Source organism: Crocuta crocuta, unplaced genomic scaffold (assembly GCF_008692635.1).
Source record: "Crocuta crocuta isolate KB4526 unplaced genomic scaffold, BGI_CrCroc_1.0 scaffold154, whole genome shotgun sequence".
NCBI lineage: Eukaryota > Metazoa > Chordata > Mammalia > Carnivora > Hyaenidae > Crocuta > Crocuta crocuta.
Window position 1 is genome coordinate 2,240,191 of NW_027530545.1, and position 22,211 is coordinate 2,262,401.

At 34.7% G+C, this 22,211-nt stretch overlaps 1 protein-coding gene across 2 annotated transcripts in view; it reads right to left on the reverse strand.

Moving 5' to 3' along the window:
* Window positions 1–22,211, reverse strand: part of GALNT13 (polypeptide N-acetylgalactosaminyltransferase 13) — a 528,727-nt gene that overhangs the window by 487,400 nt on the left and 19,116 nt on the right. For both annotated transcript variants that reach the window (XM_077767826.1, XM_077767828.1), the window contains exon 2: window positions 3,558–3,628. The gene's annotated coding sequence lies outside the window, so the exon portion shown is untranslated. The remainder of the gene's footprint in view (window positions 1–3,557; window positions 3,629–22,211) is intronic.

Below are 22,211 nucleotides of genomic sequence, written 5' to 3' on the forward strand. Positions count from 1 at the left end.
AGAAGAACTGCAAGAAAGCAGTGTGGTCAGTCATTTCAAATTCTGAGGAGAAGCTCAGAATAGTCTCTGCCTTAGGGAAGAAACTTTTTCATTATTTTAAGTTTTCTTTACACAAGCAGCAGTTTTTAAAGGCAATTTGTTTCAGGTTGCCAAGTGGTCCATTAGCAATATGTAACAGGGAGAAACTTAGCATATCTGATTTCATACTGCTTCTAGTTCCCTCGCTGCTGTGACCTATAGCATAGAAACGCTGCTTAGCCCTGTACGCAGGCCTGTTACAGCTAAGATTTGCAAAAGCCACTCTTTACCCAAACCTACTTCACCCAGAAGATAAGGTAGTACAGAAATAATTATGCTATGATTAAGATTTACAGGAATGGCATGACCAGATTCCTATACAAAAAGATGAAATGACCAAGGACAAAGAAGTTACATGACCTTCCTTAAATTTCTACAAATAGAAATTTAGAAATCAGTCTCCTTTTGACTCCAACTTCTTTCTACTTCCGCCTTTTGCTAATGTACAAGCAGCTCAAATTCCATGATGAGGAAGATGCTTCTCTGGGACAAGAGTCTGCCATTTCTTCAGTTAGCTGTCTTTCTAAATAAAGTCGCTTTCCTTGCCCCAACCCCTTGCATCTTGACTTATCACCTGTCCTGCGGGACAGGACAGGTCCAAGAATAAGCTTGGACTGGGTTACAAATGAAAGGCAATTATCATTTATTTTAGTTGAAATTCAATAATCAACTACTTGTTTACTAAAGAATTCATATGCATGATCTGAGGTTTGTGAGCAGTGTTTTTATGCAAATAAAAGAAAGTTACATACACCACAGAATTTCAGCTCTTAACACTCAGGTGAAGAGTGTACTTCAGAATTGGATCAGCCTCAAGCTTCATTGCCAAAAATGATAGATTTAAACTTCCTATTGTGCATTTTCTTCATACAAAACAATGGGGACAATAACATATCTACCTCATCATATTATTGCTTAGATTAAATGAGATACTGAATGTAAACTACATGGGATAGAGTAAATACTTGATAAATATTGTTTTCTTGTCCAAATCACTTCAATGTCTATGAATTGTTTCATAAAGCATTAGATGATATTATAACCTCAAGTTAACATTATTTCAACTATTTTCTTTATTTTATATCTGTAAGTTTGTCCTATCTCTTTCAAAATAAGCATTTCAGACTCAGTAAACACTTCACACTGCCCCTACTTTTATCCAAAAAGCACACAAACACATTTCAGCCTAAACATGCAGTCAACACACAATAGGATATATATGTGTGCTGATTTTATATACTGTATAATTATCTGCTGATGAAGAGCCTGAAATTAAGTCCTCCATTAAGAGCAACCTCAGGCTGCAAGTAGCCCTATTTCCAGGAAAAGCTTCAGCTGAAACCACCCTCAGATCAGCCAATCAAAAGACATGTGTAACATTCTTGTGGTCTGAGTCAGGGCTGGGAACTGCAGGTAGTTACTCTGTACAAACTAGCCAATCACTCATCACTTGCCTAAACCCCAGGTAGGCCCTTTGAGCTCACCTCATAATTGGTCATTTTCAAAGGATTCTCAAAGGTCATGATTGGGTCCCGCCAAAAGTAACGGAAGCCTCACAGATACTGAATGGTCAAAACTGTTACCATGGGTGTTGTACAATTATGACTGGTGCTTATGTGATGATGTAATATGTACAACGTGTGCATTGTAACACCCCCATCCCTTACCCCATAAAAACCCTGCTCCCTATTGTTCGGGGCTTCACCTTGCTGCCGCTGCACCGGTAGATGGGTGAGCCCACGCTCAAGCTTGTAATAAAGACCCTTATGTACTTGCATCGGTGTTGGCTCCTTGGAGGTCTCAGGGGACTCATGATTCGGGCACAACACTGACTACCTAAACGGTTTGTTTCTCCACTAAAAGTTCAAAAAAGATGTCTACATTTATAAGGAAAGCTGAACTTTAGTTTCTTTTGGCACAAGTCAATCGAAAGTATTCACTAAGTACTTCTGTGGTGTACTTTATGTATGAGGCTTAGTAGCAAATATACTTAAATTGAATTATCCACTTACCTTTGGCTTGGAGTTGTGCTATATTCTACATGTGTTAACTCACTGCAAATGAAGTAGTTCCTAATCTTAAATCCATTTTAAAGAAACATTAAGTAATTTTTTTTTTGAGAGAGAAAGAGCAAGTAAGGAAGAGAGGCAGAGGGAGAGAGAGAGAATCTTAAGAATCTCTGCTGAGCACAGAGCCAGACATGGGACTCAATCCCACAAACCTGGACACTCAGATGACTATGCCACCCAGGTGCCCCAAGGCATGAAGTAATTTGTTCTGTCATACAGCTAATAAGTGATAAATCCAGTATTTAAGATGGTCTGAACCCAGAGTCTGAATTCCTAAACATATACTAGACTACTTTTTTTAAAGTAGTTATTTTGGAAGACAACATAAAAACATCAATGCTGCCATTACTGCTTCTACGTTTTTGGGAAATTCTACTTTAGAAATGTCTTCCTTTTCATCTCACTTCATCAAACAAGGAATTCAAGCATGTGAAACCTACGAGTCTGATTCTGTGGTCCCTCCAAATTCTTAGAATAATAACAGGCTTTAATTTAATTTTTTTTAATGAATGACAAAAAACTCTTGAAGAGCTTCAGAACACTAATTATAAACATGTTTTTATCAAAGATTAACTTAGGTGATTTATAAACATTGTTTTTCAAGACCTACATTTTCATTTATTTCACACCAGTTCAAAGCAGTCCAAGTTGGACTGAGGACTGGAAAGCATCATTTGACAAGAAAGCAATGACATGATAGAAAAAAATTCATTCTCAGGCTAATGCTTGAAAAAAACAGAAATACAAATAAATTATCAGAACATGTTTAAACTCTTAAATATTCAGCTTCTTAGATAGGGTATTTAACTCTGTCTACATTAATAGTTGGAGACCATATTTTCTGAGAAGTGTTGTGTTCAAAGCCCAGATTCACCACTTTGAAAGGATGTCGAGTCTTGCATTAAAACTTCTTAGGTCTAAGGTTTTTTTATTTATAAAATCAGGATAAAAATAATAATCTTAAAATATTTGGTGGAGTATTATAGGCAACACACATAAATTGCTGGATTCACAGAAAGTCTTAGTACTCAGCAAATCTTAATACTTAATTCAATACTCTTTTTTAAATTTCCATATCAGCACTGGATATGGAATAACACTAGTGCTTTCTGCACTCTACTCAACTTATGATTAAGAGAAAAACATCTCATTTAAATATAAGTGAGAAATATTATGTGCAAGTTATATAAGTAGAACAATAGTAAAATTTGTCATCAGAAAGAAATCTTGAATTTATACAACTTAATTCAAACTAGCAAACAGCTCATCAAATTTTTATCTTTTATATATATTTTGCCTCAATATTCACAAATATCAAGAACCATAAATAGAAATGTGTTCTTTTATGACTGCCAAATTCATTCAGCATGACTGCGATTGAGTGGAAAAATAAAAATACATATTACTTACTGTATGTGGCACTTGGCAATTTCAAAATGATTTGCAAACATTCATCTTCAAAATACTCCTACAAAATGCATCTGTGAAGACAAAAAAAAAACACAAAAAAAACAAAAGAGTAAGTGATCTGCCAAGGTCACAGAAAAACTAATCCAGACCAACACACACTTAGACAATACATACTTTAACATACTGAAATAAAGTTTTGCAAAATATAGATTATACACCTAGCAAAGTATAATCAGCTGAACAGAAATATCCCCAACTATATGCAAATATCCTGTATTTAAGTCAAAGATAATACTCTTAAGAGGTAAGAAGAGTCTGCACGTTGACTTCAAAAATACATGCAGTAAATACAGTTCCCCCGGAACATAGCAGAACAACATTAAAGCAATTCAAAAGTATGATCTATCTATAAGTAAATTTAAGTTGGAGACTTGAGGTGCTTATTAAAATAACTCAAGCTTTTTAAAATGTACTTTTGTCTGATATATGAAGATCACTGAGTTAGAAAAGAATTTTGCTTGATTTATCCAGAGAATTGCACCAATTCACTCTGTAATTACATTTGAATTCTAATTGAAAACCATGAACTGAGAAAAATGCAGGTATGCCACTTGCACACCTTACAAAAATACACAAGCATCCATTTCTTTTTTCTCAGAAAATCACTTCTATGGAGAAAGTTCATCAGGTTTTAGTAATTAATTTGTTTCAGAGGAGACGTGTTGGGAAGAGCACATTAATTTCAAAACTCAAAATATTTTCAACTTCAATGGATATTATTCTACTGGGTATAGTGTGCTATATAAAAGGAATATCTAAAAGAAAAACAAAACCAAACACAACCTGATGATAATCAAAGTAACCCTTTAAAGGACAATGTGTTATTTCAGGCAGGTCAAACACACTATGGACTATGGGCGGTAGAAATAAAAATCCTCCTAAGTAGCAAGCATCTTTAGTGACATTCTCAGTGATTGGCCAAATTCCTGCCCAGAGAAATTTGGTTTACCGTACTACACAGAAATATCAGCTTACTAATGAAGGAGGTGGACTTTCTGTGTTCACCAAAATCAAATGTAATCAAATCAACAGTTCAATAAGCAAAGAAGCATTCAGAGTTGAAAGTCTCATTTTTCTTCCTCTAGTGTATGAAGTACAAGATGACATGGACCTCTACCTGGCCCAATGAATAAGTTTACTAATACTCAACACAAAACCTCTCAAAGAAGAGGAGACTAGACAGAGTTAGCAGTTTACAGTTAAATGTCAAAAGTGAATCATTTTTAAGAAGGTACACATTTTTATAATTTCATTTTTGTAAGTTTAAAATGTAGAGCTTAACAGAAGATACAAATTTGGGCTCATGTATAATTTCAAAAGAATTCTGAAGTTAGAGCAATTTGCAGACATGTATATTTCTTCCCATTTTAGCATATTCACCCTCTAGGCAAGAGAACTGAATTTAGCGCTAATCAGGTGATTTGCCCAATTTGATACAGCTAAGAAGAGGTGATCCACGGCTCAGAACCAGCTTTTCTGACACAGACTCTTCTCACTATAGCACCTGCTATTCCCTACAATGCATCCAGAATAGAGGGTGCGAACTGTGATATAATAACCAAATCTGGCTTGCTTACTGGCATGTTTTGTGTATCCCATGCCATGGTTTTATAACCATTTAGGGGCACCTGGGTGACTCAGTCAGTTAAGCATCCAACTTTGGCTCGGTCAAGATCTCACCGTTTGTGGGTTCGAGCCCTGTGTGGGGCTCTGTGCTGACAGCTCAGAGCCTTGAGCCTGCTTCCAAAATCTGTGCATCCCTCTCTCTCTCTCTCTCTCTGCGCCTTCCCCACTCTCACTTTATCTCTCTCTCAAAAATGAATAAATGTTAAAAAAAATTTAACGTTTTTTTTAAGTAGGAGATTTCTCATAAGAATTCGTATTTCTACCCTCTTGAAAGAGCAAGGATTTTGTAAAGCTGGGCTCACAGCCTCCAAGAACAAAGAAATGGCTGCCCCTTTAGGATGCGAATGCTTTCTATACTCGCCTATTTCCTACTTTTGCATCTGCCTTCTACCCTGCTATTTGCTAGCACCTAAGCATTTTGTTCCTGATCTTTATGTATCAACTACATTAAGACCTGTTTGCTGTGAAACAGGAGAGGAGGAACTTTCCTTAATTACAGTCAGAAAGCTTATTAGATAGATGAGACAATGGTTATAATGATATTCACTGGATTCTTATAATCAGATATTATTAACTATCTTGTTTTAATACATACACATGTTTTATTTTATTATTTTTTTGAGTAGTCTTATGTTTATTGATACTTTTTTTTTTTTTGCTTAACCATACCCAAGCTACTTTACATGATATTTTACTCTGAATTTAGCTGTAGTAAAAACATTTGTTCTTTACGGATGTGGCTGGCACTGATCCGTGAATAATTTTGAACTCAGTTTATACATAGATTGCATTATTGTTTGTATATTTCCCCTCCTTGCACATATCTTTTAAACCTATTTGTTAGAGTCCTGACATCTTCTACCACTTTATTTGTATTTTTGTGTTATTTATTGGAAAGTCTTATTGATACATGTAAATGTATACATTGTACTCTCTTCTCTTTGACTGGAAATATATGCCAAACTGGTAGAGTGTTTTTGTTGTAGCCTCTTGATTTTATCTACATTGATTAGAGGTTTAGTCTGAAACCTTATTTAAGTTTCCAAACATAGTAAGTCAATTTTTAGATTATATATGTTTTCTAAAATTTGATTTTTCTACATTTATGGTAATTTCTATGTAATTTCTAATATTTTTTTCATGTGTGGTTTTCACATAGTTGGAACTGTCCTGCATATATCATTTTATGTTCTATTGTTTAACAAGTATATTTTATATACTTTTACATAAACATCAAATAATACAGGTTTTTAATAATAATGAGATAATGATGTTTCATAATGCACCTAATAATTCTCTTCTTCTGTTGCACCTAAGTATTTTCTGGTTTTTGCTGATGTAATTAATATTGCTATAAGTACTTTCCCTTTTTTTAAGTTATTTCTTTGGGATAAATTCCTAGGATTGAGTAATTTGATAATGGGTTATAAACTTAAAAAAAAAAAACCCAAACATATAGTATTCATTCCATGAATGTAATTACATGTTTTAAAGCATCATTGACTTGGGGTGCCTGAGTGGCTAAGTTAGTTGAGAGTCTGACTTTAGCTCAGGTCATGATCTCACTGTGTGTGAGTTCAAGCCCCACATAGGGCTCTGTGCTAAAAGCTCAAAGTCTGGAGCCTGCCTAGGATTCTGTGTCTCCCTCTCTCTCTGCCCCTACTTTCTTCATGCTCTGTCTCTTTCTCACTCTCAAAAATAAATAAACATTTTAAAAAATTAAAATAGGGATAGCAATAGCTTCTTTGTCAGTATTGGTGTCAGAATTAAATAAATACCTAAGTAAAGTACTTAATGTAGTGCATGGCTTATAATAAGCATTCAATAAATGTTTTTTTTTAAAATAAAGCTTCATTGACTTGAATTTCCATTTGTTTAAATATATGTTTGATAATTTTTAAAGCTGAGGGAGAAATTCATAAACTCAACTGATGGAAACAAATCAAGGAACTTAATAATCTAAAATAATGATTTACATTTATCATGAACATATCTTCCAGGAGTTGCTTCATAGACTGACAGGTGTACTGTTTGATAAAGCAATTATAATAATAAAGAAACCTTCAATGTCCCTAAATAAACTATATTATGAGAACACAGACCACTGAAGGTGAAAATCTGTAATCCATACATCATGGCATATTGCAAACAATTGAAATGTCAATATGTTTTGTATAATGTTTAAATAAAACAGAGACCTGGAATTCTGGGTAGTTGTGGTAATACAAGCCACCTAAATCTGAAATTCTTTACACATTCTGCAAAAATATATAGCCAGGGACACCTGGGTACTCAGTTGGTTAGGCGTCCAACTCCTGATTTCGGTTCAGGTTATGGTCTCACGATTCATGGGGTCAAGCCCTGTGTAGGGTTCTGCACTGACAGCATCCAGCCTGCTTGGGATTCTCTCCCCTTCTCCCTCTGCCCCTCCCCTGCTCATATGTTTTCCCTCTCTCTCGCCCTCTCAAAATAAATAAATATTTAAGAAATACATACATACATATATAGATATAAATATACAGGTATAGATATAGATGATGATATAGATAGATATACAGATGATATAGATATAGATATATCACCGACAAAAACAAAAACACACAAATCCTAGGCCTTAAGTACAACTGGAAGTTTGAAAGTAATAAAAATGTCAAATTATCTGTAAATAGAAAATTAAACACCAATCTAATAGAGTTACCTTTCAAACTCCCACCATATGTATTACAGAAATCTAAGATGTCCAGAAAAATAGTGAAGAAGAGGAAAGCAAAGGTCCTAAAACCGACACAAAACTCACATACAGAAAGTCTACTGAAACTATAAAAATGTGAAAAAACTATCCAGGCATTTTAGAACATGTACACAGGGAAGAGAAATAAGTATATAAATTTCAAGGTGACAGCATTTTCTTCTGGGGGGAGGAGTAAGTCATTTAAAAATGATGGGATATGTCAAAAAAATATAGGCCCCAGCTTCAAAAAGTTCTTACTAGTCATATCTGGGACACGTGGAAAGCTGAAATAAATAATTATCATAATGAAAAATATTCATTACAGAAAATATAAATCAAAGAAATGAATAAAATATATAAGGAAGAAGAAAAACCTCTTCCTTTGCATGGAATGCCACCTAAAAAAATGTAGATGTATTGATGGAGTTAGAAAATCACCATTAAGTAAACATGATAGTTAACTGATGCAGTCAACAAAACACATGTGGATCAGCATTTGTGGGTAAAAGTATGATGTTGAGCAAGATATTTCCATAGTCTTATATCGTCTTCGCACAAATCAGTTATTAACTACAATGGGGAAAATAACAACTTTCAGGGGCACCTGCTGATTAAGTGTCCAACTCTTAATTTCAGCTCAGGTCATTATCTCAGTTTGTGGGTTCAGCCCCCTCATTGGGCTCCAGGCTGACAGCATGAAACCTGCTTGGGATTCTCTCGATCCACCCCCCTCTCTGCCCCTCCACTGCTTGCTCGCTCTCTCTCTCAAAATAAATAAACTTTTAAAAAAAAGAAAAAAATAATTTTCAATGCAAAAACTTGACAGAGACCATGGTAACAATCAAAGACAACATCAATAGTGGAACAAATACACATGATGTGCCTCCACGTATGGCACACTTTTTAGGACACAACATCACTTCTGTGGTACATCATCTGAGTCGATCATTAGGGAATATCAGGCAAACTCAAATTGAGGAAAGTCTAAAGATATCTTCAAATTCAAAGTCATTAAAGACTGAGAATTTGTTCCAGGTTAAAAGATAAATGGCATGACAATTAAATGCATATGTGATCCTAGATGCACTGTTACATAACAATATTTCATTGATAATCAGTTTCTTACTTCTCATAATTCTATTGTGGTTGTAGAAGACAGTGTTCTCAGTCTTGAGAAATACACATGAAAATACTTTAAATAGAGAAGTATGATGTCTGCAACTTATTCTCAAATGATTCAGGGAAAATATATATACACATGTATATGTAACTATACTATACATATATATGTACACAAACATATATGGAGACAAAACAAGCAGTAATAATAAGGAAAAAGGTACAAAATGTAAACAATTAATGGATCTGGACAAAGAGTATTTAGGGTCTTAGGTACAATAATTGCAAATTTTCTATAAGTTTGAAAGTATATCAAAATTTAAAAATAGAGAAAAATGGTAGAAGTAAAGAAATGTTTTACGTTAATTAAGATATTTTGAGATCACAAAAAAATGGTCAGATAAATCAATGACATGTTTTCAGATCAAGAAAAAAATTAAGAAGTTAAAAAAGAAACGGAATCATGGGCCAGTTTTTTGGATGACTAGGTAACAAAAATTCATTGTATCTCTCTATATGTACATCCCTCTGCAATTTACATATTTTATTTTTATATATAATTTATATGTTAAATATTCCTATATTTACATTAAAGTTTTGTTTATTTATAATTTATATATTTACATTTGCATATGAAATACATAAAATACAGGAGAATGAACATAAGTGTGGAACTCCAGCTTTGAGTTTTTATATACAGTACAAACAATATTATATCCAACAAATGTTAAGTTCAATAATGAAATTTTATTAACAGAAAAGGTCATCAACAATTAAAGGGAAAAAAACAAAGAAAAGGATTATCAGATAGTCATTAAAGGTAATCAGTATATGTGGTTATTCCTTATATAGTTGTTCTGCTAAATAAAAAATTATCGTCCTTTTTTATAAATTCAGAATAAAATTTAAAAATACAATCANTGCCATTATTTATTTTGTATTTTTTCATATATAAGTTATCAAGCATCTGTTACCAAAAATATTGAAAATAAAAACACTGTTGTATCCTATTTTATATATTTTCTNACTGCAGCCAGGGGTGGTCATGATACAGTATTTGTTGCCTGTTTATTACTTGATTAGGCCCTAGTTCTTCATATTATCATGTCTTGAATTGATTTCTATGCATTCTTGGTATTATATATGTTGAGTTGAACTACCTTTTAAAATGTCTTCAAAGAAATTCCCATAAATTTGCTTTGGAAAAAAATGTTTATATGAAAAAAATGGAAACAGAAGTTTAAGCAAAATATTTATTTATTTTTGGAGGAATTAACACAATTCCTCATACTCCAGTAACCGTCAAGTACTTTATAGGATTTAAGGAAGGAAAATAATTACAAAAGATAAACATGCATTACAGTCTTGTAACTGGATTGATTGTTATCATGTGACAAAATGGTACAGGTGAAGTCAGGAATCACTGCAGGTTCCCCTAAATAATCCAAGCAGCTCTTCTATGTCTCATTTCTAATTGTAGCAGCAATGTGTCAGAATGCCTGCATACTGTCATTTTATTTACAGGAGCTATTACCATTTACATTTATTAAACTAGATAGTACTTTTTTTAATGTGTCATTTTAATTGGTGGCTTGTAACAATCTTCAATTTAATGCAGTCACCCTTCTTTCTTCCTATATTCACTTTGTATTCTTGCAGATAGATCTCCTACAGATTTAGTACCTTTCTAGTCTGTAGATTCCGTATTTTGCATTCTTTTATATTTAATTCTGGAGGTTAACACCAATTTCATTCAACATAAGCACCCATCAACCTTCTGAAGTCTTCACTGGTCTGCCCTGGAAGGTCACAGATCCACTGATTCACAAGTTATGCCTTCCTTTACATGCCATGTGAGACAAAAACCAAACTGAAGTGAAGAGAGATGAACTCTTGCTTCCTCTCATATTTAAAGCTTGTCACTGTGTCAGGGAGTAAAATTAGATTAAATCAGAGTGATTTACTTCTCTCAAAATCATGTTGGTTGTTATTCCCATTTGTTTTGCTCTTTTGAGATATGTGAAAATCAACTGTCTTTTTTATTTATCCCTCTATTTTCCTAGATATCAAAGCACAGTGATTAATCTATAACTCCTAAAGTCATCGCTAGTATGTTCTCCTTCTCTCTCTTTAGCTCCCTCCCTGTCTGTTTCTCTCTCTCCCTTTCCTGCTCATTCCCCACCCTCCACACTTTCATGTGACCTTCATACCCCTAAGCTAACTCCCTTGCACAATTTCTATTGTAAATACAACTTAATAATCATCCCATGATAATTTCAACCATGAAACGTATGACAAATCAGAAGCTCCTGAATATTGTATATTATTTGCATGTAATTCTCCTGAAGACCATTAACCAATTTATATGAGCATATAATTCCACATCCAGTCTATACTCCATCGTAAAAGGCATAGGTAATGTCTTGACCAAGTTCCTGGGAACTTTGCTCCTTGATTTCTGACAGTGTGTCTACACTGTACGGTATGTGCACTGTAGCATTCCCTAAGCAAAAAAATGTTTTTCTATCTCTCTTCTCTATTTGCCCAGTTTGGGAAAAGTCAAAACCTATTTCCCAAATCAAGTGGGCTCTCAGTCAATTCTTTGTTCCCTTCATTTAATTTTTTTTCCTTTTTTTCTTTTGAGTATTCAGGGAACTGGCGAAGTGCCTTTTCCAAACATTTACCTGTTTCTCCATGCACAAAACTTTGAACACCTTCCCCTTCATCACCTGCTCCTGTCTACATAGAGATGAGAACATTTGGATCCTTTATCTTATGAGTTGAAAGCTAAAACAGTTTTGTTTAACTCACTCCACCCCACTCTCAGCAAACAGGCAGTAAAGCATGGCATATTTTATACGCTTCACTTTAGTATTTTCTAGTTTCTGCAGAAATGTTACCTTTTCCTTTACATATCCTTTGATCCATTCTACTTGCGTGAAGATATTCTAAATCAATTAGAGATACAGGCAAAGATCGATGTTTGGAGAATTTAATCAGTGCAATTTATAATATTTTTTATTGTAAATTTTTAAAAGCAACCAGTGTCTAACAATTAGATGTCAACTACATAAGTTGTGGTTTGTGCAGATAATAGAATGCTACATAGTCTCAAAACTCACGTCTCAAATAATATTTATTTATATGCAGAAATCTTTAGAATATTTAAAACAATATACTTTCCAAGTAATACGAATAAAGTAGCAATTGCATAATTAGAAATATATATCTTTACATATGCATATATAAAATTCAGAAAGATTGAAGGACTCTACAGCAAAATGTTAATCATTATCTCTGGATGGTGGTAAAATATAAGTAGTATTAATCTTTTATTCTTTTCTTAATGTTGCAATTCTTCTGCAAAACTATATGTCATCTTCTAATCCAAAAAGAAAGAACACTCATTTACAAAAACTCAAGAGGGAACAAAAGTCACAAGGTACATATATAAGAACCAAATGTACAGCTATAAATCAGACAAAACTTGAGCATTAAAAGAGCTGCAGACCAGCATAGACAAAATTGGGGCAGAGTAGGATGTAACCATCAGAAAGTTAGTAAAACATACTTTTAAATGTGATGAGGCTGCACTTGCCAGGTGTCTCGCCAATATCTATTCTCTCCTTCCTTGGTTACTATGTGCACTTCTATGCCCTTTGGCTTTTGTCTAAAATGTAGATAGAATTGTTCTAACAACATCACAGCTGTTTTGAGTGCATGAATCTTAGGATGGCTACAAGGATCCAAGCACCTTGGTAACATGATAGAGCCACCTTATCATGCTTGGGCTACAATATTAAGATTTCATATGTTGTGAGGAAAAATAAATCACTAATTTCTTTGGGCTATTTGGGTGATACACTGACTACGATTTCTAAGTGAAACATATCATCTAAGAATTTTCAGGTACAAATAAAGAAAATGTTTCTCTGTGATGGATTTAGTGGTTATTTGACCAGTATTATCAAATATTAAGATTCATATGCAAAATCATACTTAAAATGAAGAAGAATTTAAAGGAGTACAGAAAAGAGAAATGGAAAGAATTAACATTTAGGAAATCTGCATACATTAAGAATGACTCAAATAGAGATATTTATATTTCATAAAAGGAAATATTTAATAGTTCATATTTTATTGTGTGAGAGTTTTTATAATTAAATTCCAAACAATGAAATAGTGTTAATAGTAAAAAGAGATTATATTACACATTAAAAATGAATTTTCAGAAACTAAAAATTGTTTAGATACTAGCTATTTTTTTTAAACCAAACAGTCTTTTAAACATCTTTAAATCTAAATTTAGGGGCCCCTGGGTGGCTCAGTTGGTTAAGTGTCTGACTTCGGCTCAGGTCATGATCTCATGGTTCGTGGGTTCGAGACCCGTGTCGGGCTCTGTGCTGACAGCTCAGAGCCTGGAGCCTGCTTCAGATTCTGTGTCTCTCTCTCTGACCCTCCCCTGTTCACACTCTCTCTTTCTCTCTCTCTCAGAAATAAATAAAATATTGAAAAAATATTGAATCTAAATTTAGAACTGAGGCCTTTTAGATCATGAAATCCAATCAGAAATATGGTGTGAATATATGATGAACTTTAGGTAGCGATTGTTAGTTTTATTTTGTATGTTTTATGGTCAATATTTATGCTTCCTTCATGTTTATGTCATTGCTTCAGTGTATAAATTTGTATTCACTTCTTTTGAAAATTAGTTAAAATTTATCGAGAATGCATCGTTCACTCCACTACGCCATCCAAATACATGATGTGGCAGGTTGGATTTTCCAAAGATGATCACAACATCTCCCATCCAGCACGCTCTTCCATGTGACTCTGACATCGCACCCATCATGAGATAATGTTATCGCTTTACCTCCTGGAATCTGAGTGGATCCCATGACTCCTTGGACCAAGAGGAGATGGTAGAAGAGATACCACACCATTTCTTTGAGTAGCCCTTCACTGGCCTCGAATCTTCTGTTTTCCACCTCTTGGAGCCTTCAACTGCCATATAATAAGTGAAGGCTACTCTGCCATGTTGAGGAGCAATCAGGCATCAGACATGTGACCAAAGAAACCATACTGGACATCCACTTCATCTGGCCTTTGAGAGGACTCCACCTCCAACCACCACCTGACGTCAACTACATGAGACCCCATGTGGGGAGCTCCCAGCTAAGCCCAATCAACCCACAGAACTATGAGACATTATGAATATATTGCTGCTTTAGGCCAATAAACTCTGGGATAATCTCTTGCATAGCAATAAGAAAATCAGGACAAAAAATGAGATCATTCTAGAGTCTAAAATCTGGAAGTTTATGGCAATAATCTAGCATCTTTTATTTATTTATCTGAAATTATATATATAAACATATACTGGCCAGAATGTGAATTGTTTTTATGATAATCTATTTTCCTTTTGCTGTCTCTATCTCTATCTATGCAAGTTATCTTATTTCCAATTAAAATTATTTCCAATGGTTTTCTGGCCACACACACATACACACAGTGTTTAGAGGGGCCATTCAGCTTATAAAATAGAATATATAGCAGAAACCTCAATACTGTTCCCATGTGAAGAACTGACAACGGAGAATGCAGTTTAAATTTGTTTTCTGTTCTCCCCAAAAGCAGAACTGAAACCAATAAGACCGAAGGGGAAAGTTACAAGGAATCATCCTGAAGCTCAACACAAGGAAAAGTTCTCTTCCTGTGAGAAAGCCAACACAGAATGGGCTGTCCCAAGAAAGGGTCTAAGGAAGAGGTCAAGAAAAAGTTAAATGTCCATACTTCAGAAACGTGGAGAAGGACCTCAGTACTGGCTAGTTGCTGAAACTAAATGGTTTTTAAGCACCCTTTTGAATCCACGACTTTGATAAATTTGTGGTGATTACTATGGAATACATTACACTAATATTTTTATATCCCCATCATATTCCAGAAAAAGATACCAGGAATGTCACAAAGATCCATTCAACAGAGCATCATTAAACTCATAAGCCTTTATCCAGTGAATCAATATTTAACAATTTCTCAAGACATTTATTGAACGACTAGTGAAGTTATGGACTTTGGTAGGCCTCAGGGGAACAATGAGAAATAAGACACCTCCATTTTAAGAAAGCATATAATTTAAAATGGGAGAGAGAGGAATAAACAATTAACTATGATAACACGGTGTAAGTTAGCAACAGCAATAGGAACAAAGTGCTAGGGGAACAGAAAAAAAGAATAGAGTAACTCTGGCTTGAAGACTTGGAAAAACTCCTTAAAAAAAGAGGTATCATTTGAACTGATCCTTGGCTGTGAGGAGATAGGTAATTCAAGGCTGAAAAACAGTGTAAGTGAAGAAGCTGCCATGGGCAATGATGACATATCCAGGTAACACAGCAGTAATCCAGAGAGTCCTGAAAAATGACTAGAAGGAGTCAAAAGATGTACTGTGAAGCTACAAAGGTCATTCGGGATAGACTTCTATGAATGATCTTGAATGATACACTAAGGAATTTGACATTTACCCTGCAGAGCGTTCAAAGGCTTTACACCCAGGAATGGCATGTCCAGAATTCCAGAGAGATGTTCCATTGGCAATGTGGAGTACGTAATGGACTAGACAATGTGGGGGAGCTTTCTTTAGAGAAGCATGCTAGTCTTGCATTTAGGTTAGGTACAAATTTGACTGAGGGCAGGTGGGGTGACAGGATCACCCCCAATATCCTCAGTCCGAAACCCTGTGATTTCTGTCCCTTGCAAAAGAAAGGAGATCCAGACCAATTCTTATAAATGACAGAGGTGGCAAAACTCTCAGGTCACTCTTGTGAAAATTATGAAGACACTGCCATTTCAAATACTCAGTGAGTTTAACAAGAAGTATATAAAGTACACAATCATTGACTAGCTGACAGTGGAATTTGAGAGAAAAAAATTCACAAGGAAGACATTAACATAGCACAGTGAGAAGGCATTTTCAACTATCCTACTGGGAAAACCAGATAAAAATCTGAGTGACCTAAATCTTCTTTGGCCTGTGTCATTTTCCAAAGTAGCATCTACTGCTTTGGAAGGCCCAGGGGACCTATCCTTACATGTGCAATCTAATTAAATGCATGTAGTAAAGACTCAATTGTGTAGGACATTTTGCTAGGTGCAGCACAAAAAGAACTGTGTTGGATTGCCTTCTTAGATTTCATAATCTATGAAAGACTGACGACAGATATAGATATCCATCTGTAACTTATGAAAACAGAAGAAAGGTTTCATTTAACTATAGGAACAAGCAAAAATGCATGTACTTTCATTGAATGTATATGGAGGGCAACTCCTTGATTAGTCATTTCAAAGGAAAGTACAGCTAAGGGTCAGAGAATAAATACCAACGACCAGATCTCACTCCCGAGACTTGCTGTAAGAAAAAAAAAAAAAAAAGGAAATCTCGGCTCTATCTGGCTTTCACAGTGCTAAAAGCCAAGGTCAGTGAAGCAGTCTGAGGCACAACATGCCACAGAACTGCAGGTGCTTGAAGGAAGGAGAAATGGCCCAACCCTGACACAGCATCAATTCTAGGGTACTAGCTACTTTTCTCCCTTTCCTTCCTTTTCACTGGTGTTGGTGTTGGACAATTCCGACATGCACATGTGGCCTTGCAGAGGGAGATCTACATATGGATACCAGCAAAAAGGTAAGAGTTCATAAAATACCTAATAAAGTGTAAACCAAGATTGGGAAAGTAACACATGAAAAAGTTAGAAATTGGGGTGCAGTGTGAATTTTTTTACCTTTAGACTAATATACGGTGTGTGACATCAGAATTCTTAAGTCCTCTGAATGACTTGCTTGATGGCAATCAGCCAAGTATATCATGAGATCGCAATTCTTAATATAAAGAACCTCACTGTCCTTCAAGCCGCTGTACAGTGGTAAATGAACAAATGAAGTTAATATTTTCCTATAAAATACAGTCACGAATAACATGGCATGAAGACAATTGCTAAAAAACACAGAGCAGAAAAAGTAAAGTTTCTACAAAATACCAATACCTAGTAATGCCCTCATAAATCCTAAGTTTATAATGCTAATACAGAAAGATGATAATCATATTTGTTTATGGTATGAAGCTCTTTCTTGTTAGAACACATGGCCTCACGAAAACATGCAGCTCTATTCTGCAAATGTTGCTTATCTCTGAATAAGAAAATAATCCTCAGAAGCAGGAATGAGAAATTGATCTTTTTAATAGTATGAGACTTCAGGAAGGCAGAAACTTGACAGGAAGCAAGAAGAAGAGCAGATGCACAGAAAAAGGGATTTTGCCTAGGGGACCCCCAGGGTTTGGGAATTGCAAAAGCACTCAGTAATTGCATGCAGTGAACATGAACCCATTGCTGAAAATCATTTGCAAGTATGTGTCTCTTAATGAAATTTTGGAAGCACTCAACCTTGCACCATTTACATGGTGCCTTAAAATAAATGGATCCAAAACCCACTGGCTAGATTAATTATGTACACTGACTGCTTAAGAAGGAATCATTTCATGAACCAATCAAGGGTACTTCCGTTTAAAATGCAGCCAACAGTTTATTGGCCCACGACTGTATATATTGAGTTCTTGTGAGATATAGCCCTTTGGCTAATTAAAAGTGTATGATTTTAGGGGTGCCTGGGTGGCTCAGTCAGTTGAGCATCCAACTTCGGCTCAGGTCATAATCTCACTGCTTGCGAGTACTAGCCCCACGACGGGCTATGTGCTGACAGCTCAGAGCCTGGATCTTGCTTCAGAACCCGTGTCTCCCTCTCTCTCTGCCCCTCCCCCCACTCGTGCGCTCTCTCTCTTTCTCTCTCTCTCAAAAATAAACATTAAAATTTTTTAAAGTGTATGATTTTAGAGAATGATAAAACACAGATGATTATAATAAATATTCATTACAATCACATAATAAATTTTTTCATGGCAAGTGCTAAATACATATACAATATTCATATATAATAAATGCAATAAATATGAATTAAAAACTAGATGGAAAGAAAATAACAGTTAAAAATGACTAATTGTGGGAGTTTTAGGGTGTATTACTATGGAGAGAATGACATATATGTATACATATATACGTATATATATATAATGACATATCTATGTGTGTATATATATATATGGTATATACAATGTTTTAAGGTTGGTGAAAAACTCAAAACTGAATTATCAAAAAATAATATCAGTAACTTATATTTAGCTTGAGTGACACACAAGCACAAGATGGTGGAGGTCACACTTCAAAATATCCAGGGAACCCATAGAAATGAACACTCAACTTTCAGTAGAAATCCTTTGGGAAACACACACACACACACACACACACACACACAGTGGGCATTACTCCTGTCCTATGACAGTAAACAGGATGTATCTGATTTAGAGTTAGTTAAAACTGCACTATACAATCAATCTTTCCTCTACTTCCTATACCTTCATTTTATATTTATAATGATGGAGAATATTTTTTGTAACTAACTTCAAAAGCACTTGTGAAATAAAATGAAAACTGATCACAAAGCAAGCTTACAAGGTTAATTATCAGTGTTCTGTCACACTATAAAGTAATGACTGGTGGTCTAATATTTTGGCAGACAGACCCAACACTACAAGAAAATCAATATTCTATGACTTAATGTATACATGATTGAAAACTGTTAACCTCATACATGGTTCCCAGACATTGCAGGAGCTATAACTTGATTTTAAATATCTCTCATTTAGGAATTATTTACAAGGTTGTTGAAGCTTACAATAAAGTTTTCTTTTTCATCAATTTAAAAATGTTACCCAGGTGGCACAGAAAGCTTCAGGATGGGAGGAAAAAGGAGTACGAGGCAAATACAAGCTGAGGACTCAACATTATTTCTAGGCTGTACTAGAAAACTGTCTGAGCCTCAATGAGAAAAAAGTAAGAAAATGTCATTTTCATAATATCATAATTTGTAATGTAAAATGAACTCTTAAACACATAAAACACCTATATTGTTTAATAACCTATAAAACCACTTCTTATATAATTATTAGCTCTCACAAAACATAATGTAAAAGGCGAAAGATTTATTCGATCTGAAGAGAAACCAGAGTATATCACAAAACATAATGTAAGTAGGTCCTTTGTCAGTTTTTAAAAATAACTCTTCTATTTTACTGAACATGTTTTTGCAGTTGAGGAACTTGTAGGTTACATTAAACAATTAGTTCTGGAACAATTCAATAGTCTGCAAATGATCCCGAAATAAAGCAAAAACAGCATGATGCATCATTAGATTCCTACCACTAGTTTATTAATGTATGTATAATCATCATTTGTTCAAATTACTGTGGAGGAAATGACAAACTATCACATTTTCCTCATATAAGAAAAGAAAATTGGTATTCAAATATGTCTCAATGAGAAATCAATTACAATTTGCTCTTTCAAATTATGTATTCTAAATGAAAAAAAGAGAAAACCTCCAACTACACATTGATAAAAAAAATCATTAAAACAAGTAGACATCACATGAAATCTCTCTCAAAAGCACAAATAATAATATGTCACATCTTTCTCAATTAGGCACTAAGACACGGCTGGCCAGACATTTTAAAATTTTGACTATTTTTCAGATTTACACACAAAGTTCTCATCTTTCCATTTCTCTTAGGATTATCCTCAAGAAAAAAATAATAACACAGTCAGAGCTGATCAAAAAACTAAAGGGAAAATGGAGGATGAGTGCTCAGCTTAACTAAGAACACCTAACAAAACTCAGCAGTGACACTGGAATTTTCCAAATAAAGAAAATAGATGTCACTTCCCACCCTTTTGCAAAGCTAGATGCACTCTCTGCAAAGTAGCCATTCAATGTTGAGCACTATATACAATTTGTACAATATTATGATATGACATTCATCATGATGTATCTTTGCCTTCACACATTTACCTTCTCTTCTCTCTTAAATAAAATTTCTAAATATTTTGCTAATACAGTTTAACTGTGTTTCTGTTTTGCTTGGCTTCAATCCTATCTTTGACTTCTATGTATTTTTTGTTTCTTGGGATCTAATTTTGCAGTTATTCTTTATTGTATTTTATCATATTTTGTTTATCTCATTTTATTCCTGGGTTTGATCATTTTATTTTGGCTATTGGTTAAGCAGGCCAGATTTACTAGGCACCTGTCATGCTAAATGCCAGTAGAGGACCCTGAAAGAGGAGATAACATTAATAATAACCAGCACTTGTTGAGCATGTGCTAAATGTCAAGCACAATAATTGATGCACTCCTATGCATGTCACCTCAACCCTCATGACAACCTATTAAAATAATTATACTAGGTTGGTGAAAATAAATATCTAGCTCTATTGTGGGAATAAAGTGAGCTAATCCTATGAAAAGTACTTAAAAGAGAACCTTGTGTCCAATTGGGTTTTATTAGTGTTAGCTATTATTACTACTACCCTCATTTTTAAGATCAGGTAACTACATTCTGTAGTAGCTATGTAACTGTCATTTGCCACTCTGTTAGTAACTGGATGAGTCAGTTTTTGAACTGTATTTATGCAAGCCCCACAGTCAAACTTGTGTCTTTAACACAACCATGTCTTATTGCCTCCTCCAAACTTGAACGTCTATATTTCTCTACCTCACGGTCAAAGGCTAGTTCATATACTTAAATGTTCTAATGAATTGCCAAGAACATTACCTTTAAAAGGGAACTTAACGTACCCTTGATTCACCAAACTCAGTGATGTAACAGGATGAAGCAGTTCTCGCTGCACCCAAGTCACCATTCAAAAACAGTTCACTCAGAAAATGGTAAAAGGAGACTGTAATCACAAGATGTCAACAGAAACCAGACATTCATGGCTTTAAAGAATGCTTCATAGTTAATTTGTTTTTTCTCACTTCAGAATTCCCTATCCTTCCACACAATAAAAATACTAGATTTTAACATATCAATTAAAAGTAAAGTTTTGCCCCCTTAATTTTCCACAGTACCTTTTGGTGTTACATATATTCCTAGCTATGAAGGAAAACTAGGAAACTTTCTCTCTGACTCTGTCTGTCTGTCTCTCTCACTACTACAAATTTTCTTTTGGTTTGTTGAACTGACGTTCATAGTCTGGAGATGCTAAAGCATGCGCGCGCGCACACACACACACGTACCACACACAGAATTCTTCCAACAATCAGCAGGTTAACAATTTCTTGTGAAACACATCTGTGTTTCACTCATTAGGAATAGCTACGATCTTTAAAGCAACTATTTTTGATTAGCTACAAAATTAAAGTGTTAGCCCAAATGATAAGATGCAGTGAGAAATTCAAGAGCAGCTGCCAATCTAAGAGGGCGATATTCTCACATCTATGTAACAGTGAAATGCCCATCCTTCATCTATCAGTTCTGTGAGTCTGCAGACACATTAGGTAATCACAGTAACTGGTATAATAACACAGAGGACTATAAAATTTACCATCTATATCTGGAAGCCACTACAATAAGTTGTTTAAAATTACTGTTTAGTGTCATTAAAATATTCAGGAAAACAGAGGTGGAATGAAGATAAGATCTTTTACAGAAGCTTCTGGTGATGCTTTGCATTTTTACATCAGCAAGAAAAATTTTTTTTGCACTGTTTTAATTATAAGAAAATAAAAGCATTGCATACTGAAAACAATGCTATCAAAACAACCCTATTTAGGGAGTGATTATTATAGAATAAAACTTTATAATAGAGTATGATTCTGATTTCAGTGGTCAATCCAGTTAGACACATGTTAAAAAAATAAAGGAGAATGAGGACCACTGTTAAAAAGGCAATTAACACCTTTAATAAAGAGCTAGAGTAAGTAGGAAGACTGAGTCAGTCTTAAGAATTATCATACCGGGGCGCCTGGGTGGCTCAGTCAGTTAAGCGTCCTACTTCGGCTTAGGCCATGATCTCATGGTTACTGGGTTCGAGCCCCGCGTTGGGCTCTGTGCTGACTGCCAGCTCAGAGCCTGGAGCCTGTTTCAGATTCTGTATCTCCCTCTCTCTCTGACCCTCCCCTGCTCACACTGTCTCTCTCAGAATAAAACATTTAAAAATTTAAAAAAAATT